Genomic DNA, 16,272 nt, shown 5'->3' with positions numbered 1-16,272 from the left:
CACGATGTTGATAAAGACGACATTGTGTGTAAGTGACTTGTTTTAATGTTTTCTCCTTCCTTGTTACTGTGACTTGCGTTTGATTTTTTTTTTTTTTATTCATACCACTCTCATTTAATTGTTTTCCAGCTGCCTGTAAGACGTATTATGAGACGGTATGCAGGAGCTTCAGATACACGCTGCTAGCCAGCACGCTGCGTGCGGAGGCTGCCAGGCTATCTGCTCGGATTCGGGCTAGAAGAAAGAGGGTAGGACTTTATTTGGTGACTATTTTTCAGGTGTATTGATAGATGTGTTGTGTCCATATGCAGTGCGCTGATTCATGTTTTTTTTTTTCAGCTGCTGAAGGCGAGGCAGAGTGTGCTGGCAGATGAGGAAGTGGAACTCTGTAAGTCCGACGAAGAAGATGGCGTCGTCGGCGGTGTCTCTGGATGGATTGTACGGTCGTCGCCATTTCGTAGGCCGGATCTCACTGAACTCTGTGTTAAGCTGCAGTCCCGGTTAGAAGCGATGCCGAAGTACAAGGCCACGCACAGTAGGCGTCTGCACATCGGACCTGCCTCGGAGGGAATGCTGCCTGTTACCTCCAACCCCGAGGAAGCAAACGGACCGTTCACAGAGTTTTAATTTTTAGAAACGCATGTGTTTGGATACGCGTTGTATATAGTTGTGTGTGTTTTAATAAAGCTCTTTCTTTGCATAAACAGTTTCCTGGCAAATCTTCATTTCCTGTATAAATTCATTCATGTCCTTGATGGTAGCATAATAATTGTGTAGTAGTGTAGGATAACATAAATACACAGCATATGAATGAATAAATATATGAATGAATAAATATATGAATATATATATATATGAATGAATAAATATATATATATATATATATATGAATAAATATATATATGTAAATATATATATATGCCAACCAATCACGAGCGACTTCACTTGTTTAAAAAGAAGTGGTTCCGTCCAATACTCAGTAAGAAAATTAAAGCCTGGCGTGGCCACGTGTGGTTTTGCTGCCAATCACGAGCGATTTCATTTGTTTGAGAATAGTGGTTTCAGCCAATACTGAGAAGGTTATTCAAGCCAGACCTGGCCAGCCGCGCGGGTTTGCTGCATTCATATGCTAATTAGGGCCATTAGTACAGCTGATCGCTCTCCACCTACGTCACTGTCCGTTTCCGACAATTTGTGGCACGACAAACGCGGACAAGCACGGGTTGCAAATTGTCGGAAACTGACGAAAATCAGGCAGATCTGCGGGAGTTTACGGGGACGAAAATCTCACTTTTCATGCAGTGCTACAAAGAACATGCATTTTGATTGCTTCTTATTATGGTTTTTAGCCGTTTGTTTTTATAGTCCATCAATGTTATTCATCAAATACAACCATTTTCTTTGATGCATGGATTAAAAAAAGATAAAACAAAACTAGAGCTTCACTCGTACTGTAAGATTGATAGCCTCTGATCTCTCATAAATCTTGCCATATTGTGACCTTGACCATGTATAGCTGAAATGCTGCTGTAAGGTTCTATAAAATTAATATGTGATAAATATTTTTGTATATTGTCAGTGGCTGGGATCCTCCACTGACATAATCTGTAGCTGTACAATAATCCAGCCACAGCTTTTCCTCAGGGGAGTCCAGCTGAGACCCATGTCTCTCTCTCGCTCTCTCTTTCTCTCGCTCGCTCCTCCTGTCTGAGTCTCTTTATTTGGTTTTACTGTTGATGGCCTTGTGTGACTTCTGTGATGGATGAGAGGACCACAGGCCTCAGAATGGCTAAACGGATGAAGAGTTGTTGGTGTTTTTGATGTCCCCATGTCTTTGTTTGAACTGGCTTCAATCTTAGCTATTCTAAAAATTTTCATTTAAAGGCCTTAAGCTATCAATTCCATCAGGAATGTATAACTATATATGATTTCACTGTGGAAAGACTTTATTCCAAGATGCAAAGCTCTGTATTCAGAGCCATCGTCAGTTAGCTGAGGAACATTGGATTCCAATAACCTTTGCATAGATAAAAAATAAGATATAAAAATAGATAAAAACTCAAAAACACATGTTTTTTTTTTATAAAAAAAAATCTTTTTGACATTTTTCCTTCAAAGAACATGTCTGTATCAACAGAACTATTTTATGTTTTATCTATCTAAAGATGGTCTGAGCAAATCTGTTCCATCTGTGGAGATCATTATAACAGCTTGCCATTAAAACCTGTTCTTTTTCCCATTCGGACTCAGGTTGGTTACGATAATTCAGAATAATCCATCTGCCTGTACATTCAACAAGGATTTATTATGTCTTCAGGTTCTATTTTTAAGGATCAAATCCTGCTGCGAAATTGTTGTTGGCATCATGTTGGTTATGCTAAGTTAATTTGGTTAACTGTAAAGATTTTGTGTTTTATTTTTATAGAATACCTATATTTATAAAGTGGTTGATCTTTTCCTGTAGTTTTCCACCCATTGTTTCTTCTCTCTCTACATTATGGTTAACATAGGCCTGCTTTTTCAAATGCATTAACAATTTTTAGCAGTATAAGATTATATCATAATGGGGTTTCAAATAAACAACTTATTTTACAACTTGAGGCAGGGAATTTTGTCTTGAAGATCTTTAAAAATTCAAACATTGGTGGAATCAGTGCAGCCCTACCCAAACACTGTTTCTGGTGGTCAAATAGCATATACTGTATACACACCAGCCACACTATATAAACAATCTAAACTAACCTGAAAGAGAACTACAATTCATCTATTTAACAATTATACTTACTTGATTTTAGTAGGGATTAGGTTTGATTTTTGTTGTGTCTCTGATGCAACCATGGTCTCTCTATGTTTTTCTTTTTGCGTGACTGCAGTACAGTAGGTGGAATAATCTGTCATCTGGACTTTATGGTGTGTGTGAACACAATGTGAGATAGCTGTGTTAGAAAAAAAAAACAGTAATGACGATGATAAAAAAAGGTAGATATATAATGAGTCAGTCTTGTTTTACTCTTTTTTTCTCCTATCCCATTAAATGTAGGTTGTAAATGTTGCATGTTTAAATACCCTGTAACACTGATGCTGTCTAAATGATAGCGGCAAAACTAGTGAACTTTTAAGTTCCATTAAAAGAAAAAAAGATACTTTTTTATTAAACTATTTAATACATCTTACAAATGACCTCAATTGCAATATGAAAACATATTAAATAAATCATTTATAAACTTTCTTCTGTTTTTTTTTTTTTTTGTATCTTTAATCTCCTTCTGTCAGTTGAGGGAGCCTCTTGAAGTGAGAGCAAATATAGGTCACCATCGCTGGTGCAGTGGTGTAACAAATGCCATTGCTTCAGCTCATGTTTTGCATTTTCATGGGCAGCACATACTGTATATTTAAAGAAATTTAGAAAAGGTGTTTAATTTAAACTTAAAATAATCAAGAGTACAATATTATAGAAACATATTTTGTATTCAGAATGTTTAAAGAATTTAGAAATGTGCTAAAAACCTTAGAATAGCCTTTTTGTCTAATACCTCACACTGAAATGCTTAAATATCCATCATTTGAACCCCTTTTGACTGTAAATTGTTTACTCAAAAAACATTTAAGCTTTAACAGGGGTTATAGCTGAGAAGCTGGCAATACTGTTGTTGTCCTGCAACTCTGGTCAGGTTCAGATTTGAGCCTTTGCCTTTTTCTGCATGGAGTGAGCATTTATTTTCTCTTTCTGTAAATGTACTACATGGGTTCTCATCAGGTTCATCTGCCTTCCCTCATAGTCCAAAAACAGGACTGTTAGGTTAATTCGCTCAGTGCTCTAAAGTGCTTGTGACATACTTTTCTCATTAAACAATCTCACGCACAGATAGATATATAGACAAATATCAGAATGCTTAACAGTTGCAGAAAGGTGAATTTTAAACTGATTTTAAAGGCACACTATGCAACATTTTTCAGTTAATTAATGTGTTCCATATCGTTTTGGATGATTAAATGAGTCATTTCAGGTTGAACAAAGGTATTCTCGGCCGCCCTGGTGGTCTGTGGGGGAAATACCGCACTTGCAATTGCAGGAGCACCAACCCGCACCCACAGGCTCAGAAGTCTCGCGAGAGTCAGTCTTGCTTTACGGCGAGAACTGCTACACACCCCCAGTTAAAAGCATTCTCGTTGCTAGCACAGTGGTGATCTTTGTGCAGTTATGCTACGTTCACGCAGCAAAAGCAGCAAAATCGCGTCTGCTGCTTCATTTTTGCTGCTTGTACCAGTTAGTTCTGACGCACGGCTGAAGCAGCTTTGCTGCTCTGGCTGCGCGGTGCAAAAGTGTGTCTGACGGGCGTTGGGCGGAGCTTCACTATCCTTTCTCTGCCTTGCAGCTATATTTGCTGTGATAGGTGGGAATTAAGTAGTTTTAATATGTGTTTAAGTGAGAAAATACACCTGAAAACGTAATCAGTGCCGTCAGTTCATTCAGATTATTATCCTGCCTTCCATATTTTTTCTGTCGGAGCCGCTCAGACCCCCACATACCAGCGGTGCGCCGACAGTAGGAATCCCTTCATCAGCAGCCTCTGGCCGGGTCGCCTCCTCGCGGTTCACCGTGGCTGCTGGTAGGTGTTTTTCATCTAAATAATCCAAACTGCATATTCTGCTGGCAGATTTCTGCATTTTAAGTTAATTTAGGCGTCAAAAAACAGTTTAAGAGGAGTGATCATAGCCTCTGATCATCAGCGCTGTGTCTCTATCCCTGCGTCAGATGATTAAACGCGCCTGACGCGCTGCTTCAGCTGCTCAGACGTGCTGCGCCTGCTGCTCAAAACGCGCCGTGGGACCTTTTGCCGCGCCTTGACGTGCGTCAACCATTGACTTTGCATGTAAACTCGCTGCTTTTGTCGCGCCAGCTGTGGTGTGAACGCAGCATTAGTCATTCGTTGCGTTCGCCTCTCTGCTAAGCTCAAAACAACCGCGCCTGGCTTGACGGAGAAACCAGGAGAACAGCTGTGAATATTTACGACAGTGCACTTTTACTTTCGCCCTCTGGGGGGAGCCTCGCTGGAAAATCAACACCGGTTGCATAGTGTACCTTTAAATGTTTTCTCAGCAGTAAAATAATATGAACTAATTATAAAATATTTTGTTTTACAGTTAGTTTTTTACAATTATAATAACAGATTTTAATAAAGCTGACATAGTCCGTAGTCAAAAGCGTTCAGCTGAACCAAGAGTGATCAGCTGAAGGCTGATGAAAATTAAAAATATCATATTCCTCCTATCCTAGCTTCTCTTCATTTGTTTCCTGTTAATTTCAGAACAGACTTTTTTTTTTTTTTACCTTTTTTTTTCATCACAGATCATAGTATAATCTGGTCTGTTCCTGTTTGGCTGTGGCACCACCCTGGAGATAAATATCAGCTGCGCAGTTGCCATCAACACCTTTGTTTATAGATGTTTAAGCTTGGCCTGTTTTTCATGGTGTGAGGGATTGCTGAAGAGTCAATGAGTCAATGCAATCAGCTGGTTGTCCAGCTTTGAACTTTGAACTAATCTGGTTGTTTGATCTGGTTGAATTGTCTCTGTAAAGAGCGATGAGATGACATATGTTGTGAAATTGGTGAATAGAAATTGTATGGAATAGTGAATTTCAAAATAAAATGCTTAAAATATACTCACTGTATTGCTTGTTACTAGACAACAAAAAGGAAATCCAGCAGGACTGAATCATCATTACTCATATTCCCATGTATTAGTATGACTAAGTCAGGGGCATTGATTTTTTATAAAGCGGAGGGAGGCAGATGATAATGATAAGGGAAACAGCTTTCCATTAGGTTAAGTAGCCTGGACCATTTTCCTAGCAACATAATGGTCAGTAGGCCTATACAGTATTTATACACTTCAGAATCAACATCTATTCCTTTGTTAGAAATATATAAAGTTGTCCAAATTTATATGGCTCTCTGTCGCTGTTTTATCTTGATGTGTCTGTGTTTGTGCAATAATGCATCTTGCTTTTTCTGCTGTCGTTGAAATACTCCTATGGCCGTTATGATTCAGCTGTAATAGCCAGCTGTGAGCTTTAAAGGGCTTAGCAAGCTCTGTCAGAGTACAGTCTGTACTTCTCTGTTGGCTTCCTGTGTGCAAACCACATATCTAAAAAAAAGGACCACTGCCAAGTTAAATGTCAGGTATAAACAACTAACCATATTAGGTTGAACAGTACTGGCCCCTGCAATTTCTAATAAACTGGACTATTAAGAGTCTGCTTCTTTTTAGGTTAACGTGATTTAAATCAGAACAGTCATAGTATGAAAGAAGTAGTGTAATCAAGAATTAAAATGAAATTATTCATTGAGTGATTTTATTTTATTTTTGCATATGAAAATTCTATTCTAGATTTAATGTATTAAGAATGTACAAAATTAATCACTGAACGTTTTAACTAAGATATAACAGAAATAAGAAGAGATAACAGTTTTTTTGCTTATAAATGTTATTCTCTCTGTTAATTAAATAAAGCAATGGAAAAAAATACTTAAATTAACAAACACTGAGCTTGTGTACTTTGTGAACTATCACTAGAAAGGGATGGTTTATGACCAGGGACTAAAAGCTTAAAACAGCAATTTGTATATAAACTTTTAATCTAATCTCTTTATAGATAAAAGATAAGGACAGCTGACCAAGCTTCCCAGAAATCTTTAATATGTCAGTTTTCAGCGCCTAAGCTGGCAGAAGAAAGTTACAAAACAAAAACTGTGTAAGAACTTTACAAAAAAAGATAGGCAAACATAAGAAAACCTGTCAGGTGTAATTTTTATTTGTTATTCAAAGGCCTTCTATATCGTCCATATGGGTGTTTTTGAAAGCAAAAGCTTTAGAATAGAAGACAAAAGAGGCTAATTAGCCCATCAGAGGGAAGTATTGAAATCTATTTATATTTGGCACTTTGTTTCATTGAAGCCAATTTCCTGAAATCACAAAAGTTAATTTTATTTCTTATTGACGTGCACTCACCACTTTCTATATACATAATAAAAACAGATATATAGAATTATTGTTATTTAGAATAATTGGGCCTCATGCAACATATTCGTATTCTTGTAAATTTCTCTTACTTTTTCTCCTACATGGGCTCCAGTCAGTAGTCCACATAAGATTCAACAAATATTCTTAAGTTGAGTTAGCTGTGTAAATGATCCTCATAAACATGATGCATTCCACCTGTGCATGAGCATACATTACTGAGAATTGCAATTCTGCATAATAATGTGTCAGCACTTCTCAGAGTGTGTTCATTCACAGAAATGGCACTAAAGACAAAGAGGAGATACTTTACCAGTTTAGAGATCAGGGTTTTGCTGAGTGAGAGACAGTGGAAGCCATGCAGTGGGGAATAAATCACAAGAGCTGTAAATGACATGTTGCCTTTTGGTGGCATAGTTACAGAAGTATAAATACAAATTATTTGATCCAGAAATGGTCTCAAAAACATGTCAAAGCAAGACAGTCAATGAAAACTACTGATGGAGGCAAGAGATGCAACATACTGTATGGTGTAAATGCTTAATATAAGTTCTTCATCAACCAACATGACACAACATTCTTCAGAATCTAATTTTAATACACCTGCACATTTGGACTGTACTTCTCCAGACGACATCTGTCATCCCTTTATGGCACTCTCCATCTCTCTCATAATGCCTAAACTCTAATTGGATGAAATCAGACTCATCCAAATTCCACATTTTATGCAATAACAAAGCCAAGGAGCTGCCATAAAATAAACTGAATACATGTCTTACAGTGAGAGGAGTTTCAAGCAGTACCACCTTACTGAACTTACTAATCATTTTCTGTCCGTGATGTTTTTTAGATAGCTTGATTTTTCAAAGATCTCACTGACAGCACTTTCTTTTGAAGAAATGGCTACAATTAAACCTGTTTCCCCTGGATACTTACACATGGCAGCTGCAGGCATAGCGACTGGTAGTTATGTCTTCAGCAAATAAAAATGTAATCTATAATTGCAGAGTTTCATTATTTATAATGATGTAGCATAATAAAATGGACATTTTCTTCTAAGTAACAACAAATCTAGTAATTTAGTGAAAAACTAGGTTTGGACAACAGCTGACTTGTTGCTCAATGCTCCTACGCCTCTTGTACAAGGCCTATTATTTCAATGCTGAACTGGGTTTAGGGCAGGGCTCTGGCTGTGCCAGTCAAGAATTGCCAGGAAGTTATTCTGAAGCCACTCCTCTATTATTTGAGCTATGTGCTTAGGGTCACTGTTTTGTTGGTAGGTGAACCTTTGGCCCAGTCTGAGGTTCTCTGCACTCTGGAAGAGGTTTTCTTCCTGGATATCACATTGCTTGGCTACATTATTTTTCCCTTCTATTGGAATTATTCCTCCTGTCCCTGCGACTGAAACTCCCCATAGCATAATGCTTCACTGCTGTGATTCTATTGGGCAGGTGATGAGCAGTACCTAGTTGTTTCCCTACATATCTCTTGGAATTTATGCAAAAAAGTTCAATCTTGGTCTCATCAGACAAGAGAATCTTAGTTCACATAGTCTAGTGTTCCTCATGTATTACTTGACACTGAGGGGAGGCTACCGTCTAGCCACTCTGCCATAAAGCCCTAACTGGTGCAGGGCTGCAGTGAAATTTGACAATGTAAAACTTTTTCCCTCGACCTATTGCATCTCTGGAGCTCAGCAGCAGTGGTCTTTGGATTCTTTTCAAGTCTTTTACCAAAGCTGTTGGTTGCTCAGTTTGGCTAGACGGCCAGGTCTAGGAAGAGTTCTGGTTGTCCTAAACCTCTTCCTATCAAATAATTGTGGAGGCAGCTTTGCTCTCCGGAACCTTGATTCCTGCGGAAATTATTTTGTAACCGTGGATAGATCTGTGCCTTGCCACAGTTTTGTCTGAGCTCCCTGGGCAGTTCCTTCAACCTCATTTGCTCTGACATGCACTGTGAGCTGTTAGGTCTTACATAGACAAGTGTGTGCCTTTCCTAATCCAATCCATTCAGTTTAATTAAAGACAGCTGGACTCCAACATACAGAGTGGAAAATAAAGAAGCCTGAATTCTTTCTGTGCCCAATGTATACTTGTACAGCCAAGAAGAAAAAGATATTCTTGACTATTTTTTCGAAACCCCCCCTATTTTAGCTAACAACGGTAAGTTAGTCTAGACTTTATCATATATTGAGTTAATAATTTTATTACAGAAAATCAATTTAAATGAGAAATGTATCACATACATACATTATGTATAATTAATAGTATATATTATTACATGACATGTAAAATTTAGTAACTGTGTCTGAAAGGGGAATGAATGAAGCATCCATCCATCCATCCATCCATCCATCCATCCATCCATCCATCCATCCATCCATCCATCCATCCATCCATCCATCCATCCATCCATCTTCTTCCGCTTATCCGGGATCCGGTCAGGGAGGCCCAGATGTCCCTCTCCCCAGCCACTTCAGCCAGCTCCTCCGGGGGAATCCCAAGGTGCTCCCAGGCCAGCCGAGAAACAGTCCCTCCAGCATGTCCTGGGTCTTTGCCTGGGCCTCCTTCCGGTGGGACGTGCCTGGAACACCTCACCATGGAGACGTCCAGGAGGCATCCTAATCAGCTGCCCGAGCCACCTAAACTGGCTCCTCTCGATGTGGAGGATCAGCGGCTATACTCTGAGTCCCCTCTGGATGACTGAGCTCCTCACCCTATTTCTAAGGGAGAGCCCAGAGAAAACTCATTTCAGCCGCTTGTATCCGGGATCTCATTCTTTCGGTCATGACCCAAAGCTCATGACCATAGATAAGGGTAGGAACGTAGATCGATCGGTAAATCGAGAGCTTTGCTTTTTGGCTCAGCTCTCTCTTCACCACAACAGAACGGTACAGCGCACGCTTCACAGTAGATGCCGCACCAATCCGCCTATCGATATCCCACTCCATCTTCCCCTCATTCGTGAAAAAGACGCCAAGATACTTCCTCCACAAGGGGTAGTACATCCTCCCCAACCCGGAGAAGGCCCTCTACCCTTTTCCGGCTCAAGACCATTGTCTCGGATTTGGAGGCACTGATTCTCATCACGGCCGCTTCACACTCGGAAAAGCCAACAGAACCAGCAATCCTAAGGCCACCAAGATAGATCCCCTCAACACCTTGGCTGCGCCTAGAAATTCTGTCCATAAAAGTTATGAACAGAATCGGTGACAAAGGGCAACCTTGGCGGAGTCATTGCGGAGCCGGCAATGCGGACCAGGCTCTGACACCGGTCATACAGAGACCTAAGAGCCCCTATTAAAGGGCCCGGTACTCCATACTCCCGGAGTACCCCCCACAGGACCCTCCGAGGGACACGGTCGAATACCGATGGACCCTCCTTTCCAGAACCCTGGAATAGACCTTACCAAGGAGGCTTAAGAGTGTGAATCCTCTGTAATTAGAACACACCCTGCGGTCCCCTTTTTTAAATAGAGGGACCACCACCCTGGTCTGCCAATCCAGGGGAACCGCCCGCTGATGTCCACGCAATGTTGCAGAGCCGCGTTAACTAACACAGCCCCACAAAATGAATGAAGTATATTTTTATAAAACACATAACAGTTATGTTGGTTTGTAGCGTCTATGTGATTTTGTGTGCAGAATCACACAGGGAACCAGTGAGTTTTAACTTTTATTTACAAAAGCATCACGAATATGGAAGTGGAGAACAGCAGTAAGTTAGTTGAACTTTCTGGTTGGTCTGAGGTGAGAAAGCAGACTGATCGGGATGGAGTCAGTTGATGAGAACTAATGACTTACTGATTTCCTTACTTGAGAGATGAAGGGAATGTAGCATAGATCTGCGGGAGTTTGATTTAGCACACTTTGCAGACTGTATCATAGAGCTCCAGGAGAATGTGAGTGAGATCTGAGAGCCTTGGTACTTGCAACAGACATTGTGCCAGAAAGTGGGCAGGCAGGTGATGACAACTGGGAACTGCTACACACAGGTAAGACCTTTTCCATGAAGATCGGAGATGAACTGAAGTTCACTGGTTGTCTGGAACAATATAAGAGTCTACATTAAAAAGATTCACAAGAGGACAAATTTAAAAAAAGATGGATGTTCCTGGTTTAGGTCTTAGGCTGGAATACTGTGAGGGGTAATCATCAGGTGAAGAGAGATGCCTCCTTATATACATTCTAGTCATCTTGATTGTGAAATGTTCTCAGGTGTGCAGCAACATGGGTCGGCCCAACCACCAGCAAAGATCCTCTCTGACAGGAAGCTCACCCACACAAGGAAGGCGAGAAGCCCAAAAGTCCCAAAGAAGATCAGTATCCAAAATAAAAGAACGAGTGATCAAAGATAGTTCCTCAGGTCCAAAAAAAAACACTCAATCAACCAGATAATGAAAACCATTCCTTGATGAGGGGTCTTGAATGCATTCCTTGTTGAAGAGCGTCTAAAATAATTTGGACGGTGAAGGCTGAGTGAATGTGCTGAATTAGCAGATGTGTGACCATTGTGTGCATTTTCTACCCAAGGCAAAAGAGTACTCCACTAAGATGGTGCAATGATGGTGTAGATGGATAAATGCGTTTGTACTGACCATTTGTTTTGGGGGAAAAACCTGACTGAGGGAAGCCTAGGCCCCCAAAGAAGGACAAAACTCCCTCCAGAGAGGGGAGATAGGACAGGATTTTCCAAGGAATTCTCTGAAGCCAAAAAACATGCTTAATCGGAGGCTGAGCTTTCTCAAGGGAGGATAGAAGTTGACAAAGAGAGATGAGTTGACAGGCTTTGGAGAAGTGGTCAATTATAATGAGGATGGTGGTAAAACCTTTTAAATGGTGGTAGCCCAGTAACGAAATCCAAGGCAATATGAGACCTTGGACGATTAGGTATAGGCAATGGCTGAAGAACACCACTGGAAGGCAGGTGATTATCTTTATTGTGGGCACACACTGGACAGGATAGAACATAACTTTTAACATCCTTATATATTGTAGACCACCAAAAATTACATTTAAGGAGTGCAAAAGTTCGGTTGGATAAGGCCCTGGAGAAAATCAAAATTTCATCAAGGTATACAATAAGAAACAGATTTTAAAAATCTCTAAAAAAAAAAAAAAAAAGTCATTCACAATGGACTGAAAAACTGCAGGTGCATTTGTGAGTTCGAAAGGCATTTAAAATTACCTACGGGTCTTGAAGACAGTCTTCCTTCCGTCTCTTTCTCCTATTCTGACCGGGTGGAATGCGTTGTGGAAAACAAACTTGGTAAGAAATGTGAGCCATGAAATGATCCACAAGAGTAGGTGGATATTTATTTAAGGGCCCTGTAATCAATGCAAGGTCTTGATCCATCATTTTTCCCAACAGAGAAAAAATTTGCTCCAACAGGTGAGAAAGAGGCACAGTTAATTCCAGCAGCTAGCGACACATAAATACTTCTCCACACACTATCTCAGCTCTGGACAGGTTATACAACCTAGTGGAGCGGAAAAGAGCTCCAGGAAGCATCTCAATAACACAGTCAAATGGTGGTGGTGATGCAGGAGAGAGAGAGCCTTAGACCAACTGAAAACTAGATGAAGGTGATGAACAGAACAGAACAGTTTTCTGTTCTTGAGAATTTAAGACTGGAGACACAGCCCACTGTAGCCAGTTTGACAGACAGTGGCTCTTCTATGACTCCTCTCTGATGCCTTTCCAGTTCAGGTGGGGATAATGAAGGGTTAGCCAAGGGTACCCTTAAACAATGGGAGATTGGTAGGGAAAAGAAATATTCTTCAATATGATTGGCTGACACCAGAAATTTTACTGGTTCCTTCTGTGCATAATTACATGCAGAGGACTTCCATTTAGAGCAGAGACATGAATTGGTTGAGGTAGGCATAAAACAGGAAGAAGAAATTGTTCAGTTAAATTGTTATCACAACACTTTGTTCACAACCAGAATCAATTAAGGCAAAAGAGTGAAATGGTTGATTCATTAGGGGAGAGCAGGGTAATGTTATGCTGTATGATCTGTTCTTAAAACTGTCCCCTGGTCCCTTCCTTATCAGTGGGCCCTCCCTTTTAGCTACTTTAGGCAGGAAGAAATGAGGCGAAGACTCTCACAGCAATACAGGCAGAGTCCAATTTACATCCGACATAGTCATTCCTTAGGTAACAACCGGGTGCAGCCAACCTGCATCAGCTCCTCTAGATCTGGCCTAGCAGTGTCAGAAGGTTGTGAACAATCTGGAAGATGAGATTGGGGAAGAGGTAAATTAGTCTATTGTTTTGCCTGAGTTCAACTAAAGGTAATACAATTTAAAGCTAAGCCCAAGAATTTAATCTCATAAAGATTTAAATGTAAGGGTGAGGTCACAATTTTTTATATTTAACAAGTGTCCAAAGTAGTTTTTGAACACTGGAAGAATATTTTGACTATACATTTGATCTGGCAAGGGACTTCTTAAAATAGCTGGAGAAAAGCAGCTAAAGTAGGCAAAGGGTGAAATGGGAGTTGCATTACAAACATTTCAAGAATATTTCAAAGGTTTGTGTCATGGTATACGCATATGTGTTTCATATTTATTGGGACCTTTGGAAGAAAAAGCATGCTATTTCTAACATGACATCATAACCTGATGCAGTACTTCAGTATGAACCTTCATTCTGGAATATGCAGTATTAAATATTGGTATCTGCAGTCTTCCAATATAAATCAGGGTGTAATTTTTGCTAGATATTGCCATGTGTCTTCGATGACTGTAATTCAGGGCTCCCTATAAGAGGAGAAAAATATCCAAGCTTAAATCCTTAAATCCAAAGAGGAAGTAACTGACCTTTTATGTTGACATATGATACAGCTGAGTGCAAGAATGGGATTGTGTCTCTTTGACTGCACTGACTAGGGGCCCCACCAAATCTGCAGAACTTCCTGGCATAGGAAGCATCAAGAGCACATGCACTCTGGTGCAGATCCTATTTCCTGTTGGTGAGGTGGTTTACCTTGACATATGCTTATCAATCTCCTAAAGCAACATAGTATATTTGCATAAAATGTTTTTGCTTTGGAGGGCTGATTGCATTTGAGCAAATGCCACTTTTTAAATGTGGTGTTTAATTGGTTAAATTGATCCAGAAAGGAAACAAAAGAGGTGAGGGTGTCTTGAACACCCTCATATCTTCCCCCCACCTTTTCTCAGTGATGTTGCTTCTGGCATAAGATGTTTGTCTAATTATTTCCCCCCTCCCTCTTTTCCTCCTTCTGTTTCCAACTAAAGCCCCTTATCTGTGCATTTGAACCCTTTGCCCCATTTTCCCACACACCTCCCATCACTGGTTTCTTTAACATTTTGCCCCTCTACCCCACACCCCAATAACTCTCCCTGCTCTCTCCCCTCCTTGCCCTCCTCCCTCTCCATGTTAGTAAAAATATCTGCAGACAGTAGTGGCAGAAGAACGCCTGACTCTGCCTCCCTCTCTCAGACATCCCACCCATGTGATCTTACAGGCTGCCTCTGCTCCCTGCTCCACTCAGCTCCAGTCAGGCTTCTGCCTTTCAACCCGGCTGCAGCTAATGAGCCTTTGTGCGGCCAAAGATAGAAAGCAAAGGGAGAGCGCAACACAGTGACAGAAGAGGGAGTTTAAATGAGAAAGACTGTCGTCTCGCCACAATAAAGCATATGTTACCGACAACGCAGGCAGAGCTGGAAAATTACTCGTCTCCCTCAACCTCCTGCACATTCTGCTCTCCCTCTTTGTCATACCCGTGGAGATCAGGGGTCGCTGCAAGTCAGTGGGCTAAGACAAAATAAGAATCTCTCCATTCATCATGTTTCCTCTTCTCTGAGTGGCCACATTTGTGACTGGGTGGTTGTAACGCTGTGAGACGAGGTGAGGAGTCACACTTCCAGTGGATACAGGTCAGTTGTTCCTGTGAGGGATCACACACACAAATTCACACACACACATAGAAGTGGTCACAGTAGGATTGATGTGTCATGACTTGCTCCAGATGCCTCAGGCTTGATGGCATCTCTCTGAATGAGCACTGTGAGCCTTTCTCTGTCAACTTTGTGAATGATGAAGAGGAGAAAAAATCAGGGTATTCATGATGAAAGTGTACTGCAGAGCTGCAAACACTGTTGATTAACTGTTGAGTTAATGTAGGACTAAATGTGTGTTCAAAGAGGGAAAGACAGGGAGGGGCATTTCCAAGCTGACTTTATTTTTTTTTTTTTTTGCTGCAGTATTTTCTCTGGGATTGGGAAGAGTTTGTGCTTGCCCAGCTATGATCAAGGCAGTTGAGACAAAGGAAGGGCTGTTGGAGAAGAGCAACAGTCCCTGTTTTTATTTAGTCATGATTAAAGAGGTTCACCCTGAATCACCCAGAGCTCTGTGGTTAGCGATGTTATCCCCACTAAAGTTTTCATACTGACACAAGATAATCCAGATAAAACCAGAAGGGAATAGATATATAAACTGCTCTTTATTGTTAAGAGTCCCTCATGCAGGGTATGTAGCACAGGAAGGAGAGCCATATGGAGAAGCACTATTTGTGAGAGTGCATTAGAATCTCCATGGAAACCACTTTTGATTTCAAAGCTGAGCGCAGCATTAGCTGAGGGCTAAGCATGCAAACATGTTTCTAACAATGGTATCTTATTAAGACCCTGAGTAGGAAATGGGCTAATATTTGCACAGGTCATCTCTGTTTGAAATTACCACGCCTGCCTGCCAAGGCATGAAGTAGTGTGAGAAATCTATTTTCAATGTGATATCGAAAGCTTTTTTGTTAATCAGATTTTTTAGAATTATATAATGAACTCCTTGGTCTTTTATTAACCTCTCCTGTCTTTCTGATTCAGAAGTAAGAACATGTTTAGTTTCTTCCCTGTAAGCTGAAAATAAACTGCATCTAGTTCAGGATGGAGCTGTCTGCTCCTCATCCAAGTTTTTATAAATTCTTCATGAACAGAAACATGGTCAATGAGGTTATCCTGACATGTTTTTTGCTTCACATTCCTCAGTTGCAGGTGAAGTTATTGTCTTTGGAGGTTCTCCAAATGCTGGCTGTGCCATGCCACAGCACTGAACATCATTGCCTCCAGGGAACAATGACCCTCTTGCTGGCAGAGCTAGTCCTTCCTCTCTTGGTTGCACCTCTCTCTCTCTCTCTCAGCCAGCATGTCTCGCAAGCCGAATTTGCATCTGTAATGACTTGATAGCAGAGCCCAGATGAAACAGCGAGGCTGTCTGTGAATG

General features: G+C 40.6%; 1 protein-coding gene across 4 annotated transcripts in view; it reads left to right on the top strand.

Moving 5' to 3' along the window:
- Positions 1-16,272, top strand: part of csrnp3 (cysteine-serine-rich nuclear protein 3) — a 44,087-nt gene that overhangs the window by 13,114 nt on the left and 14,701 nt on the right. The window contains exon 1 of one of the 4 annotated variants that reach the window (XM_038289741.1): positions 14,524-14,930. The exons of 2 other annotated variants lie outside the window; for them this stretch is intronic. The gene's annotated coding sequence lies outside the window, so the exon portion shown is untranslated. Of the gene's footprint in view, positions 1-14,523; positions 14,931-16,272 lie in introns of those variants that run through there. One more of the 4 variants, XM_038289742.1, reaches the window with a different exon arrangement.

The sequence above is a fragment of the Cyprinodon tularosa genome, unplaced genomic scaffold, assembly GCF_016077235.1.
Source record: "Cyprinodon tularosa strain WSP-4 unplaced genomic scaffold, ASM1607723v1 ctg271, whole genome shotgun sequence".
NCBI classification, from domain to species: Eukaryota; Metazoa; Chordata; class Actinopteri; order Cyprinodontiformes; family Cyprinodontidae; genus Cyprinodon; species Cyprinodon tularosa.
The sequence above is the reverse complement of the archived record's forward strand: the minus strand, read 5'-3'. Positions and strand labels throughout refer to the sequence as shown.